General features: G+C 40.0%; 1 protein-coding gene across 3 annotated transcripts in view; it reads right to left on the bottom strand.

The window, feature by feature from the left end:
• MSRA (methionine sulfoxide reductase A) overlaps window positions 1–18,709 on the bottom strand; it is a 238,834-nt gene that overhangs the window by 209,257 nt on the left and 10,868 nt on the right. The window contains exon 1 of one of the 3 annotated variants that reach the window (XM_086875421.1): window positions 4,863–6,457. The exons of the other annotated variants lie outside the window; for them this stretch is intronic. The gene's annotated coding sequence lies outside the window, so the exon portion shown is untranslated. Of the gene's footprint in view, window positions 1–4,862; window positions 6,458–18,709 lie in introns of those variants that run through there. 3 annotated transcript variants of the gene reach the window in all.

Raw genomic sequence — 18,709 nt, 5'->3', positions numbered from 1 at the left:
GAGAAAGAATTATGTTCTACAGCATGAATCCATATGAAAGGAAAAGCATCATACTGGGACAATGGGGTTTATTGCAACAGCAGAATGTATCTTAAATGCAAAATTACACCAACACTGTGAGTTTACCAATTTAATCATAGTTTAAAAAAAAAGAAAATAAATACAGCAGACATTACAAAAACTTGTTTATGGGAAATTTTTACACTGGGTGCACAAAAACAGGAAAGGAGAGCCAGAAGTGTAATGGCAGCAGAACAAAACATCTCAAGCCCTTGAAAAGCATCACAACTGTGAACAGCTAATGGAAGGACTTGTAATATATAAATATAAAGCCATAGATATAAACAAAAGCCATATAAAAGGTAGGTAATAAAGCCATTAGGACAATGAAGAATGCCTTAAAACCAAAAGAGGGTGGATTTAGGTTATATACAGGGAAGGAATTGTTCCCTGTGAGGGTGGGCAGGCCCTGGCACAGGGTGCCCAGAGAAGCTGTGGCTGCTCCTGGATCCCTGGAAGTGCCCAAGGCCAGGCTGGACAGGGCTTGGAGCAGCCTGGGATAGTGGAAGGTGTCCCATGGCAGGGGGTGGGACTGGATGACTTTAAGGTCCCTTTTAACCCAAAGGATTCCTCACTCCAAAATTCCATCTTGTCAATGAAAGCAATAAGCCTTAACTAAGAAAAGATCTTCTCTTCCCTTGAAGTCCTTCCTGCCTTCCCACCTATGGAGATCAGAAGGAAGATGGACAATGAACAAACAATTCACAACCAAGGACAGAGCAACACAACTCTCCAACTGGGAACAGATTAGAAATGCACTGGCAAACACTTAGAAATGGGAAAACTGCCTAAAACAAGAGGATTTTACAAATTTCCTGGAGAAGATTTTATCAGTTGATACCACCTACAATTCAAAACTTCCCAACCTACCATGTTCAACCATTTCTATCAATACAGGTCAAAACAAATTGAGATTTTTCTGAGCATGCTCCTCCTGAACCCACACATTTTCTCACAGTCTGTCCTCTCCACAGTCTCTGCAGGTGCTGTAATCTGGGATGGAATTTTTATTACCAAAATCACTGTCTGTGGAAAATGAAAATTTGAATCATCTTAATACTGTACTGTGTGTAGAGTTCTTACTTTTTACTTGCTGTGCATTAGATGAACACGAAACAGACTTTATTCCTATTCCTATATGTAGGACTGGTAAAAACATGGCTTGGGGCTTCCAAAACAAAACCAGTAGAGGAATCTTTCATGGAGCAAAGAACTTTCACTCTGTATCTACTCTTACACTGCACCCTTGGGGCTGTGCTGAGGTGTAAAAGGGATGAAGGCTTGCATGGAAAAATCAACACAATGGAAACCTCTCAGTGCTGGAATCCAAAGTTTGCGTTTGGAGAACGAGGACCAAACACTTGTTATGTGTCAGGAAAAAAGCCACAACTCTTACATGAATAATCCAAGAAAAGGGTCAAAAAATTTTCCACTTGGATGTAATTCAGCAGAGAAACAAACAGTGTTTTTTTTCATGAATCTTCTCTTACTGTTTTAATATTAATTTATATGGAAGATCTTTGTGTTGCAGTTTAGTGAACTCAACCAAGCCTTTCTCCAGACATTCCAGTTTCCTTTGGCATTCAGTAAAAGTTGTGTCCGTATGAGGGAGACACTTTTCTTGGGATCTGATTAATTCCTGAATCTGGAAAATCCTGATTAAATTAAATCCTGATCTGGAAGTGTTTGAACCACCAGTCATGGACCAGCTGCTCAGGGAGGTGGTGGATGTCCCATCCCTGGAAGTGTCCAAGGCCAGGCTGGACGGGGCTTGGAGCAGCCCTGGGATAGTGGAAGATGAGGGATTGGATATTCCCTGATTTCTCTCCTGTTAATCTGTTGATCAACAAGAGCACACAGAGCAAACAGTGCTGCAAACACTGTGCATTTCCTGTTTTAAAACCCCAAAATTTGATACTGCAGAGGTTGTAACTTCAGACAAACCAGAATCTGACACGGGCTGAAGAGGTCAGCAGCAAACAGGAGAAAAAATGACACAAGACTCTGCTTGATCCTGGCAAACTCAGTAAAAATAGGTGATAAAACAAATGTAAAGGCAAAACAATAATGGGAATTTTTGCATGACCTCTAATGTATCCCTAAAAATATTTTCAATTCCATAGCATCCAATAAATATAGAAAAACTGCTGTAGCGACTCGGAGGAACAGATGTAAATTTGGCATAACTTAATTATAGAAAAAATGAGGAAAAACATGGATTCCCATAATTATTAACAGTACAAGCTTCTATTATTTCTACAACAAGTTCAATAAGGAAATTATCAGAATCAGTCAGATCCTAAACAACTGTGAGCTATTCCTCATCTATAAATAAACGAGAATATAGCAGACAATATAACTAAAAAATACTACAAATTAATATTTTTTTATCCTCACCATTTTTTCTTCTCTTTTCCAATTTTTTATGGTCAATAAAGAGAGTGACTCACAGGACTGATGGGACAACCTCCCTAATCACCTCCTAAAGGTGTTTATTCCTCCACAATGACTACAAAAGTTACTCAGCTCACTTAAATGATATTTTAAAAGTTAGAGTGGACAAAATAATATTGATTTTGCTCAAAACTTTAGTGGCATGGATAAAGACTGTGGCCTATACGGAATAAAGGAGTGGAATTCCACCCAAGTCAATCCCACTGTGCCAAGAGAAAACACCTTGGAGTGGTGGACTACAAAATAAGCAATTATTCTGGATTAATGGTAAAGAATAAATGGTAAATGGAAAGAGCCTTAATACATATATATATATAAAATATAACCTTTTAATTTTTTAAAAAAGAATATTATTATAGATGGTGAGGACACCTCAGCACATGGAGTTCTACCATATGCAGAACATCAAGATAATCTCCCATGGCTATAGGAATGCAAAGTAACACCCAAAACCTCCATAAACTGCATTTTAACGTTTATATTATTGTCCTACAACCATATTTAGGGAGAATCCACAGTCATACTGAGAACTGCCCATGTCTTCCTTGTCCAGTAACCACAGGGGTTCAGAGTAAGCGTTCATTTTAAAAATGCTTTAATATATCAATATAAAAGGCACAAACTAAGCCCATTCCAGGCCTATTTTGATCTCGAACTACTTTGACACTAATTAAAACAACAGAGCAAACCTTGGCTTATGTCCTATTAATCACCACAAGTGAAGTCAGACATTGGCCCATCACAGCATCAAACATGATGCTCTAATTTGAAATATTATCTGTGGTTTAAGAATAAAAATTAAATTAAACCCCAACCACCAACCCTCACCTCCACGTTAAAATCTGCCACGTTAAAGAACCATACAATCCAATCTAAAACAGATATTAATGATTCATTAAGAATTGAACACAAATTGTTCATTTATGAAGTTATTAAAACTATCCAGTAATTAAGGATCACAGATGAATGAATGATGGCCATGAATAATCAGATTAAACTATCCAGAAAACCCCAGCTGATAAAGAAAATGCATAAATACAATAAACCATGTCAAATTACATCAGAAATTCCATTTGTATGCAATCCAACCAATGTTCAGCTTCCAACCATTTAAAGCTTGCAATTCTAATTTCATTTTTAAATTGCCAAGTTGAGCTATTTTCCAAAAAATCAGCACTTAGACAAACTTTTAAACTCAAAGAGTTTAGCAGGAAGAAAAATATTTTAATATGTAGGCCAAGAGAAATGTGCAATGGTGTATATCTGATTTAGGAACCCAGAATGTAATGATGAGATATTTCAGAGATAAACAGCATTTCCAACATTGTAGGAACTGTTTCAGAGTAACTTCAGTGTCCACAGATGTTGCAGTATTTGTACAAATATTTCTCTTTATAAATGCAGTGCAAGAACCCACATGTTGATCATGTTTAAAACATGAATTTATGAAATTATGTAGGTACCTGGGAGAGAAATATAGCTATTTTAATGTATCACTTAGAAATGTAATGGTCATTTTAATATTTCCCTTAGAGGCAGCACCATAAATGTTTTCTGTTGTTTTCTGAATTTTAATAGGGGCACCCAGTAAAGATTTGGTTTGGAATGTGACGACTAAAGAAAACAGCAAACGCTTTGAGAACTGCACAGGATTTCTGAGAAATAAAGGAAATTCCTTACAGAATTCCCCACAGACAGACAAACTTAGGGCACTGTTGTGATGCAAACTCAGCCCAGCACATCCCCGTGTCCCCGAGCACATCCCATGGCAATGCCTGCGCAGGAACAACAGACAAGAGCCACACAGAGAGCAGAACTCAACTCCTCCAAACACTCCCCTTCCACCCAGGATCCATCTGAAATCCCCCATGGGATACCTGTTCCTACGCAGAACTGCTGAGGATATTTTTTAAGGATTTAGAAAGACAGGGTTCTTGTGTGAATAATAGAAATTTTTCTCCAAAACTCCCTAAGAAACCCTATTAAAAGGTTTCAGTGCACCAAATATTAATCACAACAGCATCGTACCCACTATTTAACTACAGCATCTTTCAAAAGGCTCACTGATGTAGTAAAAAAATCAGACAGATCTTGCTAAGAAACCCATTTAATGTAAAATTAAGTAACCCAAGTTTCTGACATCATCAAAAACACCAGTTAATTTAGCACTCTCGTAATCCAAATGCCACAGTTAAAACACAAACACATTCCTATTAAAAACCTGTCCATTAATGTTGTTTCTTCCCTTCAGCAGGGAAGAATGAGGGAAATGCACTTGTGCAGCATGCCAGGAATTGCACATCTCACAGGCTGAACAATCCAGTTTTTAAGGATAGGGTAATACTTACTCCAAGCGAAGCCGATCCGTAAAAATCTACGGTTTACAGTTACTCCCTGAAATAATAATGCTGATTGTCACAGCAGCAGGAGGATAATCCCAGCACATCCAGGCCTAATAGGCAGTGTGATCATATTTGCTCCCAGGAAATCAGAAGGCAGGTACCTCTCTCCCTGGAAATCCAGGCACCTTTGGAGAAAACAATGGACTTTTAGGTCCTTCATTTTATTGAAATCGTAAAGCGTCCACGCTTCAGCCGTCACTGATTGTTTTTAGTCCGTTTTCTTTTAATTCCTGAGAAAAGAGCAGATTTTCTCACTGTTTGCAGCAAACAGGTCCTGTAACTACAAACTGAAGTTTCCGTATCCAGTGCCATCAACTGTGTCATCTTCAAACATCCCTCACTTGGCAGCAGTCGGATATTTTTCCATCTCTTGTTGCTTCTAAAAGTAGAAAATTCAGCGATTTCGGAGGCTCTCTAGGAAGATGCACTGAAGGGAATGTTTGAAAGCAGGAGCAGAATAACCACGCTCTGATTCTGCCCTACAGGCATAGCCTGGGTGTCTTCGGCGTGTCCTGCTGGGTCTTCAGGTCTGTCCCTAAAGGCTGGGACATGGAGCCAGGGCAGCACCAAGCAGCAAAAACAAATGTTGTGGCTTTAAGAACATACTCACTTTTCTATTGAGGTGTCACAACTTTCTCTCTACTCTTACTTCACTGCTGGGTCAGATGAAATCTTTAAGGAGGTTCCATTAAAAGTTCGTTTCTGTCGAGAGAAACGCTGGAATTCCCGTTCCAAACGTATTCCGAAGGAGGTCAGGTTCGGTTTTAAAGCATGTTTGTGTCGATGAAAAGTTTTTGTTTTGCTGCAAAAAAATGAAAATTCTCCCTTTTATTTACACATTCCCTCTGTAATCTTCCAAGTTACTCGGCTCCCTTACAGTTTAATCAGACATAGGGGAAAAAAAAAAAAAAATAAAAAATCACCAAATATCGTATTTCCCATATGTACAAACTGACATTGTGGAGGCTTCATTAAAAGCTTTTATTTCTCTGCTCACTGCTAACTGGACGTCATTTAATGTCACCACCACTTCCCAAGAGCCCAACGAGACTTAAAAAGCGACGGAAGTTTGAAAACCAAAAAAAAAAGTTGTGAGTTTTTCTGTACCCCAGGACGGTTTTCTTTCGCGAAGCTCAAGCCGAGACAGCAGACAAAAGAAGCTGATTTGACTGAGCTGTGCCAAGTCTTGCCTTTTTTTCTTCCCTCGCCTCGCTCGCTCTCTCGCTCTCTCGCTCGCTCGCTCCCAGCATGGCAACCTTCCCGAGCAGTCTTGGCGGAGCTCCAGCCTGTGCCAGCCTGTCTGAATCCTTGTTTTCCAAAAAGATGCTCTTTGCGAATCAATTAATAGATTTCCAAACAGGAAACTGTGGGTCAGTAACCAAATCTTGGCACCAACAGCCGCTGCTCCTGCCAAATCGGCTTTATAGATTTCATGGTTCCCTACCTTTTACAATGGATGCAACGTTTGTGCTCCCGGATCGTGGAGCACTGGAAGCCATTCCCTGTTCTCGCAGGGATAAGAAATCTGCTCGCTAAAAATGTCCGCATGCGACACATGAACAACCTGCAGTAAATCAAGACTCTTTGGAAGGCGGGCGTATGTGTAATTTTAATAAGCACCAAATACTCCTTAAAATAATGTGTTTTCATTCTCTCCTCCCCAGAATCATGGGAAGATGCCAGGAGCAGGAGACGTATAGATTTGAATTACGATCACGCTCAGAAGTCACGCACATTTTAACTTTATCTGAACTCCAGCTTGAAAACAACCGGTCTTCTCAATTCCACCATTATTAAAAATCAGCTGAAAATTAATAAGAAATCGGATCCCAGCTCATACACAGAAAAATCTCCCCACATCCGTAGATCCAATGATGTCATCTGTTAATTCAACAGCTCAAGTTCTTGTGGCACAGAGCAGAAATGGCTCAGCATTAACAGTCAACTCTGGTGGGAAATTTTCTGATATGTTGCAAGACTTTAAGGATAGAAAATTATATTTGGAACTTCATTCAAGATATTCTAAATGACAAGAATTCATGTGAGGAAAATTACAGGAATAAACTTTCTTTTATCTTCAAGCTATTTGCCAAGGCAAAATGCCAACTTTTTAAAATACATGCATTACATTAATGAGCTAAATAGAATATTCTGAGGGAAAAAACCTTCCTGAAGTGTTTAATTTTCTAATTTTATTCAGTAGAGAGTCTCAGAAGTTCACAGATCATAGAATGGTTTGGGGTGGAACACTAAAGACCATCCTGCTCCATACCCTGCCATGGGCAGGGACACCTTCCACCATCCCAGGTTGCTCCAAGCCCTGTCCAACCTGGCCTTGGGCACTGCCAGGGATCCAGGGGCAGCCACAGCTTTTCTGTGCCTCCCAGGGAATAATTCCTTCCCAACATCCAAGGAAATCCCTCTCTGTTTCTAAAGATTCTATTCTGTCCGAAATTGGGTGACCTTATCTAGTGATTTTTTTTAAAAAAAACCAGGTTAATTCTCTGCCCTTCAGGCCTCAGACATCCACCCAAGATTCCCCTTGTCCTGTTTCCAATGACTGTAACAGACCCATCGATGTTTCTTCCAGTATCCTCCCAACCCCTGAAGAAACACCATTAACTTTAAAATCTCATTTTTACCTCAAAATATTGCACACTCTCTTGTTTCCATTTGCACCTCGCATCCTCATGACAGGGCCAACTTGGGGAAAAAAAACTATGTATGATCTTTCTATTTCTTTTCTTTGTGCACTTGACAGCAAACTAATGTGTCACTTTACTGACAGACCATCAGGCATCAACATGGGAACAAAAAATCTCAAGGAAATTATTGACAGTGGAAATAACTACCACATTTAATAGCAGACGCTATTAAATGCTCAGCTTTTAATTAGTTTTCCTTCAAAAAATGTTATTGACAACAGGGGACTTCAGCAATAGTAAATATATATATATGATTCCAATAGAGATGAACTATTTTAGCTGCTCATTCTTTACTCTTAGTGAAAGTTAAGGCAGTAAAAACAAATCTATTCCTGAGCAGACAAGTATTTTCCTGAAAAGAACTTGCTAACAGGATGAAGAGCCTTATTTTATCCCTTAAAATACTGCTCCAAAGGCAGTGGATCCAACAAGAGTGGAATTTGTGCAGGAATGAGTCCACTCTTCCTGCCTCAAAGCCTTTTGTCCAAGGTGTAGCTCACTGCAGCTCTCCTAATTCCCTCTCTCCTCTTAAGGACTCCAGCTACAGCACTCCACTGGAATTGCTCCCAGTTCCCTCTGTGACACCTTCCAAGATGCATCCTTCTCTCCAAGGTGCTGGTGTCTCTCAGTGGAACTAATTTCTCTTCCTCCATTTCTCCTCCTTCACATACAGAAGTTTCTAGACCAATGAATTGAGCATTCAGTATCCTCCAGACAGGAAGAAAACATAAAATTTTCTCCACACCTTGTTTCGGGCCCTTTTTTCACGTTTTCACCATGTTCCCCCTTCAGCTTCTCCAAGTTGCCCTTCTTGTTGTTGTCTCTCCCAGTTGTGAAGTCAGCCCCTTCCTCTCCTTCCTGCACAAAGTCTGTGGATTTTTCCTTAGAAGGATGCAATAATCCAGTACTCAAGTCCCAGATAACGACCCAAACACCAGGTTCTGCATTAGTGACTCCATAATGTGCTTTTTCACCCTCACACGTTTCTCCTGAACATTCTCCTCTCTCCAGCTGTCCTACTGATGTTTCTTTGATGTCACTCTCTTCCAATGCACAAAATATGGAGTCAAATTCCTCATCACTCCAAGTATTTTCCTATCCATCTCCAGTCCAAATTTTACCATCTTTGTTGTTTAGCATTACAGAACCACGTGGAGCTCTGTCTCTCAACACAACTTATATCCCCATGCTCGGAGAAAAATCCCCAAATTTGCAGTATCTTAGCTATCACTGCTCTTTCTTTGAAGAATTAGGAAAAAAATTAATATTGATCTGTGCCTTGATCATCATTCATTTCAAATTTTGTTTTCCATCTTGGACTTGATTATCTTAGAGTTCTTTTCCAACCTTAAGGATTCTGTGATCTTTTATGCATTTTACCTTCATGCCTCTGGAATTTGTTCATTTAAAATTCTCCCAGTGAAAGCCTCCTGATGTCATCATATTCCCTTTTATCCATGTGTTTTTCCATCTCTCTCAAATGCCTGTGTGTCTCCCCAGTGTGGTACACCTGGACACACCTGTCCTAGTGCACATGTGAAGGGAGAATGATTTCCCACCTCCCAAGTGGAAAACTTTAGAATAGAAGTAACTCATTCATTTAAGCTGTTCTATTTGGAATACAACCCCAAAAAGTTACTTTCAAATGTCAGGTATAGCTTTTATTTCCCTGTTTCTCTTCCTTGCTGAACATCTCAGTGTCATGGACCAATAAAAGCTAACACTTTATCCTGACCACCTGATGTAAGTTCAGTCTGGTTGTGACAGTCCCCAAAATATTTTATTTTTAAAAATAAACACTTTGGAATATCTGGTGTATCAGGGCTAACACTATCAGTCTTTCTGCTATCATAATCCCATTATCATTTGTGGGCATTTCCATTAGAGATAAGTGAATCCAATGCTTCTGAGGACAAGCCAGAGGTTTTTAGGAATCTAATTTTGGATGCTTTGCTGATTTATTATTGAAGGGTGAAAGTGCATCATGTGACATGAAAAAGGCTCCTTTTACCTGTCCTTTTGCCTGGACTGTTCATACAGAGACCATGACAAAGAATTTCCTGCTGAATCTCCACTTTTCTGGGTTTTATTATTAAACAGCCAAACACTGGCTGTAAGAACATATGAGTGACTGTAGCTATTACACAGAGGCCAATAAAATAATAAAGAAGACCAATAAAATGAGAAGGAATACTGAGAGAAGGGAAAAAGGAAGGAATATTGCAGCCACTCAGAAGAGGCAGGGGAAGACAGCAAGAGCTGAAGTCAACATTTCAAGAATTAACCAAATAAAATTTTTAAAAAAATAAAAGAACACAAGAATAAAGGCCTATAAATTCATTTAAAAAATAGAACATGAAGGACTAGACCTGCAAGGGCCTCAGGTCCTGCAGATTCCCAAGGTCAGTCAATACAGGGACCACCTTTGGCAGCTCGTTTTGCGCAGTTTTGCACATCCCCAATTAATTCTGGACAAGGATGAGCTGTCTCCTCCTGGCAGCTGCCCCCCTGCCACCTGCATTTACCATTTATCATTCTGACAACATCATGTATGCCTGACTGTGGTCTTTCCTGTGCCATGGAAAACATCAGCCCCAGGAATGGCGAGTTCCAGCTGAATCCAGGTGAAAATCAAAGCAGCGGATCCGTGAGCCCGGTGGGTTTAGGGCTGGCACTGTCACACTGTGGGCTGGAGTCCTCCAGCTTTGCAAGGCAAATAAATGACAAGACCAAACTCTATGGGAAGCTGTCAACAACTTCCTAAAATCACTGTAGGATTGTCCTTCAGTTGCTCACCATGTGCTGTCATTCCACCCCAATTTGAAATTCCAAATCCATGGGTCAATCTCCACTAAATGTGTTCCTTCTTTAGTTTCTTTAGGACCAGATGGTTTCCAGGGTATAGCCAACAGAATTTGCATTCCTAGGTTAAAATATTTTCCCATTCTCTCCATCCAGTACCACCCAGAACACTTCCAAGATAAAGCACACCATGGATTTTTAAATGCCATTGGTACCATTAAGTGTTTATTATCTCATTTTAGTTCTCAGGAGATAAACAGTTACAGGCAGAGCTGAGTGGCATTTAAAAAGTGATTGCAGTGTGAAACATGAAAAATAAATGCACAGAACTTGAGGTAGAAATAGTTACTCATAATAAAATCTACTCACAGTTAACTTGGGTGGAATGAAAATCGACTTGTGGCTAGAAATTCTCTAATATCTTCAATTATTATGAAAATGGAGGCTCTAAAAAATCAGGTAACTAAAAGAATTCATCCAAAATTTGGTCCAGTTAAGTTCTCATAATACCAGGTATGAGGAATAAGAACATATTCTTTGTCTTGCACTAATAAAGGAATTTATTGTAAAATTCAGGTACAAAGTGCTTTGTGTTCAATAACAATTTTCACTAATTAAATATTTTAAATGGTTCTACAGAGATCACTGTCTCAGAATTCCTCATCTTTATCCAGCCATCAGCCCAGAAAGTGCTGGGTTTTCCTCTTTTTCCACTTCCTTAATACTTTCACAACAGGCTTACCTGGGAACATCTGTGTGCAGGTATCCAAAAGGATAAAATACACATTTGGTGATTTTTTTTGCCTCTCATTCAAATAGTTTGCTATTAATTATTGTAAACTAAATCAAACACCGAGTAGGTTTTAATTGGTGTGTGAATGCTTAACACAAAGACAACAAACAAGGATTAAAGGAGAAATGAGTTAATGCAAAAGGCTGAGTGTGGGAGTCTGCAATTCCACACCACCCAGGACTGGATGGAGGGACACTCAAATCCTGCTGATGACCCTTCATATCCCATCCTCTGTGCTCGTGTCACCAGCCCAGGCACAGCCAACAACACCCAAAACACGGTGTTGTGTTCCAGCTGTCAACTGAAAACGGTTCCACATCTAGGAATTTCAGAGGAATGTACTGGTTGACCAGGGAAAGGGCAGATCCAGGATCTCTCCAAGGATTTAAGGATGATCTGAATCATCTCCACATCCCCAGCCAGGGGCACAGTCACAGTAACAATCTGCAATTCCCACCCTGGGAATGCAGCGTTAGGCTGCATCCAGTTTTTCCTGAGTGGGATGGGATCCTCCTCCAGGAAAAGACAGCATCTTTCAGGTCATTTGAAAAGCAATTTGATGACTAAGAACGGCACAAGGGACCAGATTATATCAAATAGCAAGAAGTGCAGACAACTGGTAAGAAAACAGATGCATTGAAGCCACTCAATGGGGAGATATGAGGTGTGAGGTCCTCCCCCAAATCCCTCCAGTGCTCAAAACTCGGGTTTTAAACAGGAAACAACAACATGAGAAGACATCTTTCAGAAGCAGAACTTCAGAACCCAATGTGGCAAACAGATGGGCCACTGATCCTGCTGCTTCTTCCAGAGGATGCAGCTGGTCTCCAAGGCAGTTATACCCATTAATGAATCGATTTATGAGAAATGTTAACAAAGTGGAGGAGGCTCAGAACATCCTAAAATAGTTTTTTAAAAAGGATCTTTTCTAAGTTCTGACTTCCTGAAATTAGTATTTTAAGAACCAACTGTAAACTTATCTCTAGGTCATCTTATGAGTATTTTTCTTCTTCATATAAAGATGTATTAGAACATTCTCCTTAAGAATGCACCCTCTACATTTGGTTTGTCTGCTCATTTCTTCCCTTTCCTGTTTCCTTTCTGAGTGGTAACTGGGAAAATTGTTACTCAAGATCCCACTGAAATGAAGCATTATTATTCTGTGAGAAGTTTATTCTATCAGAAGTTGTCTGAGTGCAACCTCTTCAAGATGAGATTTTTATCTCTGCTCCCCAGGTCAAGCTCACTAAGTGCAGAAGGAGGTTTAGGTATCCCTACTTAGATAAGAAGGAGAATTCTTAGGGAAGAACATAAACAAAAGAAAGAATCTATATGAATAGTGCACATAGACCCTATATATTGTAATGTTATCTCTGGTGCAGTTGTTTTGATTCTGATGATCTTAGACAAAATCTTATTGCAGTTTGCTAAATCAGCCACTGATTCCCTGACTTGGAATTTTGCCATTTTTTAAAATGTAAACTCAACATTTGGGAGAGCAGATAATTACAGATATTTTCTCTCCAAGAGGAGCAGATCAGTTGCCAACCTACTGATCCCAATCTCAATGACCTCCTCAAGTCCCTTCCAGCCTGGATAATCCTGTGATTCCATTCTGCCATACACAGGCACCATTCCCTGCCAATCCCACCAAGGGCTGTCTGGAGTCATCCCTCTCTGTTAAATCATCAATACCAGACTCCCCTGATTCCTGCTCCCACTTGAGGAGTCCTGGAATGAAATTTTAAGAGTTGAATGTTTGATGAAGCAAAAATGTACATTTCTGAGCCTGTAAATGGTGAATGGGGAATGTCAGAAACACAAAGACACTTCCACTGTCTGTCCTTTGCACACCATTTCTCATTCCTCACTGGGTTCCTAAAAGTTTTGAGCCAGAGACTCAGGCACCAAATCTCTACAACTGAAGTCCTCAACAAAACATCCTCAAGATGAGGGATGCCTCACATTGAGGGACACTAAAGAAATTAGTTCCCACCAGTTCTGCTTCTCAGCCATTCCTGAAAAATGGGCATTCCTTAAAGCATCTCTAGAGGCTCCTAGAAATTCAAATTCCTGAGAAATCAAGCCCAAACTATAGTAAAAATACAGGTATCAGCTACCTGGCCACATTTCTCAGCAGAAAATAAGATCTCATCTTCAAAACAAAGACCCAAATAATCTCCACTAATTCCAATTTTGCATTATATGCAAGAGGAATTAACTATGAGCAATACACAAGAAACTGCAATAACCATCCCTGGATTGTGATGGGTTTCATTGAACAGGTTTTTAATCTGATTTGTACTAAGGGTTTATTTATGTGCATTATTTTAATTGTACTGGAAATTTAAATGCAAGCTTCATACATATAAAAATTTGCAACAAAGTAAGTGCAATAATCAAATGTATCCATATCACTGAAATTCCATACATAATAATTAAAAGATAAGCATGGAAGGATAAAGCAATGCCTATCACGCAATAAATTACAAGCCAAACAATTCAATGGTTGCAAAGTAAAAATAAATCCAATAAAAATTACAGAAACCTGAAGTTAAGGCAATGTACACCACTGTAATTTGAAGGTATAAATTTGACAGGAAGACATTAATTAAACAAGAGAAGCTTTTAAAGCTGAAAAAATTCAAAAGGAAATACTGTATTTCAAAGAAACACAAAAGGACTAAGACGCAGGAATTAATATACCTGAAATATTCAAGCTACCTTAAATCTGCCTTAAGGGCTATTCTGCACTTATCTTCACTCTAATCAATTAAGGTGAGGAGTTTTATTATTTACTCCTTGTGTGCTCTGAAGGAACTAAAGATGCTGCACCTTTGCAGTTCCATGTGTAAACAGCTTCACACTCATTTGGATAACCTGACTTTGGAAATTCTTTCCTCCATTATTAGCAATATTGTATACAAGCATGAACCAGGAAAATTAAAGAAAGAAAAAAAATATGATTTTGTGAACTGGTGTTTGGTGTAGAGAGATAAATAAAAATACAGCTTTTGACCCTGGGCAATAAATAAAAAAAAATAAAGGCTTTACACTGAATATCAACTGCATGGACAGGTCATTAATACAGCAAAGCCAAGACTCTCTGTGTGGCTGGTTGTCACACAGACACCTCCAAGTGAGCTGGTGCTGGACCTGCACTGGTCACCACACCCTCCTGCAGCCCGTGGAAGAAAAGAGCATTTTGGGCACTATTTCCCTGATTTAAATGTCTTTTGATGAACCAAACACACCAGTGCCTGTTCCACCTGTGGCAGCCTAACTCTGGGTATTGCTGCAGCAGCACTCAGCCCCTTCCAAAGCTCTGTCCCACCCTGTTCCTGCTGCAATGTAAAGTTGGCCCCACACTCCCCTACCTGCTGTGGAAAGAGAAGCAGTGGGAAACCTAATTCCACGTGTGCCTGGGATATACATGCACTTAATTATGGGGGAAAATGTGGGATCCAGGGATCAACATTACCTAAATGTCCAGTCAGTGTCATTCCTGCACTGAAGATAAATGGACACAATCAGCCAAAACAGCCAATATATCCCAGGAGTCAGACAAAATCAGATAAAACATTCTCTAAGTCAGGAAAAATAACCTGAGTAAATATAACCTTGTGTTTAACTCTCATAACTGATAGGTTTAACACCCCAAACTTGGCAACTTCAGACATTTACACCCCTTTTCAAAACAGCAGCAAAAAGAAGCTCCTGAACCCTGTGCACCACAACTACCTTCACCCAGGAATAATCATCCCCTTTTATTACACAGCTTGGAATGACCCCTCAGAGCAGCATCCACACACAACCCTCCGAGTGCAGATCCCCTGGGTTCCTTTATCATTTCGGAGAGGGAAATCACGGCATCAGCACGAGAAGGCTCCACCAAGCCTCATTTGGATGCAGGAGGCTGCCAGTTGGGTGAAGTTTCTCTCCATTTAGGCGATGCTGTCTCCCAGCAACCCGGGCTGTTGCCAGGAGAAGCCCCGGGAGCGCTTCCTCCGCACCCCCGGCTGTGAGCCGCATGCTAAGCAGAGCTCCAGGAACTCCAGGGACATCGAACAACAGACATTTTTTTCTACTTTTTTGTTATATTTTTGAGGGGTTTAGTGATGAATGATGTCAGTCTTTCTCTTGGGATGTGGTGAGAGGTGGTAAGTAAGCGCAGGGTTATTCCGTCAGGGTTATTCCACATCAAAAGCAGCATTTGGCAGCTCTGTAAATATATTTCCTGTACGCTTTCCATCTCTCCAGCATCCTCTGTGCCTGTTAACTTCCTCTAGGTTGTTGTTTTCAAGCTGCCAAGAGCAAAAAAGCACATGCAAAAAACAGCAACAACAAAAAAATCTCTTTATAATGACTTAATCTTTGCTTCTCCTTGCAGCACCTTCCAAAATGCAAAATGCAATTGGGGGGAGTAAAAGTAATTCCTGTTTTTCAAATGAGAGCACAAGATTTACAGCTGTAGAGTTGGCTTGAAAATTAGGTGTTTAGTGTGTGGATATAATTACCTGACAAAGTGCACAAAAAAAATATAGTGGATGAAAAAATGCCATGACAGGCAGGATTTCCAAGGAAATTCATCCTGGATGTACCTGTAAAGAAGTTGTAACCACAAATTTGAGAAGTTTTTTTCAGATAATAAACATTATTATTTTATTGGGGTGAGGTGATTCTCTGCTGTGCACTCTGCTTTCAATCTTGGCATACACAACAAAATTGTAATGAAATTTAATAATTTATGAAAATTGATGGCTTGAGTGCGTTTGAGGAAAAGATTGTCTTCTAGAATGAAGAAACAAGTAATTAACTCTTCTGACTTCGAAAGGTAAATTGCAATTTTGAAAGTGCTAAACCACATATGACACTGTTATGCAAAACACTCCACTGAATCGCAATGGAAGTCAAGTCTTGCTTTTTTTTGTCCATATTTCATACAAACTCAATAAAAATGGACAACTAATTAATTAATTATGTAGAATCCTGTACTACATAAATAAAGTGGCGTAAAATTTGAAGAAACAAATCCTCCTAAACCTTAGGATGAACTTTCTTTTGAGGTTTTGTCCTGAGGTATGATTTCACTCAAGAATCTTTATTTTAGACCTAAAACACAGGAATGTTAAATTCATGTCTGAGAAAATTTTGTATTTGCTCATGATTACAAATTCTTTTAACCGGTAAAGGAAATAAACATGAATATTTTTCATTTTATTCCTTACTTTGAGTACATAGTTTAATGGTGAGCATGGTGGTGAGACAAATGGAAGTACCAGACCACAGGCCACTAGTTTGACCACAGTAATTTCTGTTCAACATCTTGAGAATGGTAAAAAAAGACTAACAGGGAAAGCCTGTGGATCCTCTGTCAAATGACATTTTAAATCAATGTTTTCTTTAAAGAGCGTGATCTGATTCAAGCAAGAATTAATTCATGGCAATGCTGTGCTTTTTTTTTTTTTTTTTTTTTTTTAACACAGAAGGTCAGACTAAAATTCACCATGACCTCCTTCACATTTGTAATTACTGCTCTATTAATCTTTAGATGTAAAGCTAAGAGGCCTAATGGGTTTAAACAATCCTCAGGCTCTCTACCCATGAGCTGAACTTTCTCTGCCTCAAAAAAGTCAAGCCACTACAGATATGTAAGAAGATATTCTCTGACACTGCTCATTGGGAACAGGAGGAAAAACATTCTTTTAATTTATTACACATTGCTACCTCAGGATATCTAGCAGAAAAAAAACCTCTGTGTGTGTGTGCATATATATATATATATGTACGTATATATAAGTATGTATGTTAGTCAATGTCTACATTCATACAGCTTTTCAACTTCTGCTCCTACCACTGTCATAAAATAAAACAGTTCATTAAATAGTGTAAGCAATATATCCTCACATACTCAGAAAACACAGACATGTTTGAGCAGCAATCAAGCTAAAATTAACTCTGAAAAGTAGAGCTATACTAGAAAGTTAGAAGCAATAAATAAACAATGCACACTATAAAGCACAACATCATATTGCACCATTATACAAGGACATGAAAGAAGTAATTTTAAAAAATGAATGCAGATGCTCTATTGCAAGGAAAGAAAACAACACAACAAACTCCAATTCCCAGATTATGAAATTTGTACGAGACCAAATAAACTCAACATGCTTACAAAAAAAGTGAAGTTTGCTAATGTCTGTACTCCTTCCAGCTAATGCAGATTGTTTTATCCAGCTCTAACAGAATGATTTTCTTGGATCCTCGGTGTGCACTAACATCTCTGGAACTTCAGCCTCCCTCCAGATGAACCCTGGGAAGAGCCTGGTGCTCCTGCAGGCAGCAGCTTCACTTTTGGGAGCTCTGCTGCAGCAGACACGGCTGCTGCAGCACTAGGAAGGAGCTCCAAGGATGTTTCATCCCACCAGGATGAGGAGTAGGAAATCAGTGGGATCGCCAAGAGACAAGGAGCTAAATGCTCTGCAGCTCTTCACCTAGGAAAGTAAAAGGCTGCTAACACCACTGAAGGTGAAGAGGATGGACACTGCAGGTCCAGAAAGCTCTGGCAGAAATTTTCCTCAAGTGTCTGCACTGTAAGGCAGAGCTTGGCTCACCTGGATGTCCAGGTGCGGTCACAGACCTCTGATGTGAGCAGACACCTGGCACAGCACACACAGCTGGAGCAGGGACCACAACAGGTTATGCAGGATGTAAGAGCAATCCTTCCTAGCACAGAAAAACAGGATGGGGAGCTGCACTCCACTGAAACACAACTCCTTGAGAGCACAGGGTTCCAGAAGGAAACAGTTCTGTCAGTAACCACAAGACAGCAGAGATGGGGATCCAAAGGAAGGCTGGAAAGGTACTCAGAGTTAGCATCTTCAGCTTGCTGAACTCTGGCTTATATAGGGTATGATCATGGAATATCCTGAGTTGGAAGGGACCCAAAAGATTCCCAAAAGTCCAGCTCCTGACTGTGCCCAGGACACCCCAACAATCCCAACCTGTGCATCCCTGAGAGCGCTGTCCAAACATTCCTGGAGCTCTGGCAGCCTTGAGATGTGACCATTCCCTGGGGAGCTCTTCCAGTGCCTGACACCATCTGGGGGAAGAACCTTTCCCTGAGACCCAACCTAAACCTGACACAGCCCCAGCTGCTCCTTGGGCCCTGTCCCAGAGAGCAGAGATTGGAGCTGCCCCTCCACTGTTGCTCAGGAGGAGCTGCAGCCTCTGGGAAGCCTCCAGGAGGCTGCCAGAAGGAGAAAAGGGCTCTTCAGGGTGGTCTGAATTTTGAAAAAAAAAAAAAAACTTTCTAGGAGAGTTAAAGAAAAAACATCATGTAGAAAAACTGGGAACTTCATCAGAAACACAGAGCTGCTTAATGCACTAAAATACACATCAAAAACAAGCAACAAAGGAGGCACAAAAAAGCACCACCTCAGCATTTAGGCACAAAATCAGCAAGGCCAAAGCTGGAGTTCAGCCTAGCTGGG

This window comes from Cyanistes caeruleus, chromosome 2 (genome assembly GCF_971803275.1).
Source record: "Cyanistes caeruleus chromosome 2, bCyaCae1.hap1.1, whole genome shotgun sequence".
Lineage (NCBI taxonomy): Eukaryota > Metazoa > Chordata > Aves > Passeriformes > Paridae > Cyanistes > Cyanistes caeruleus.
This window is presented reverse-complemented; position numbering and strand designations above follow the sequence as displayed.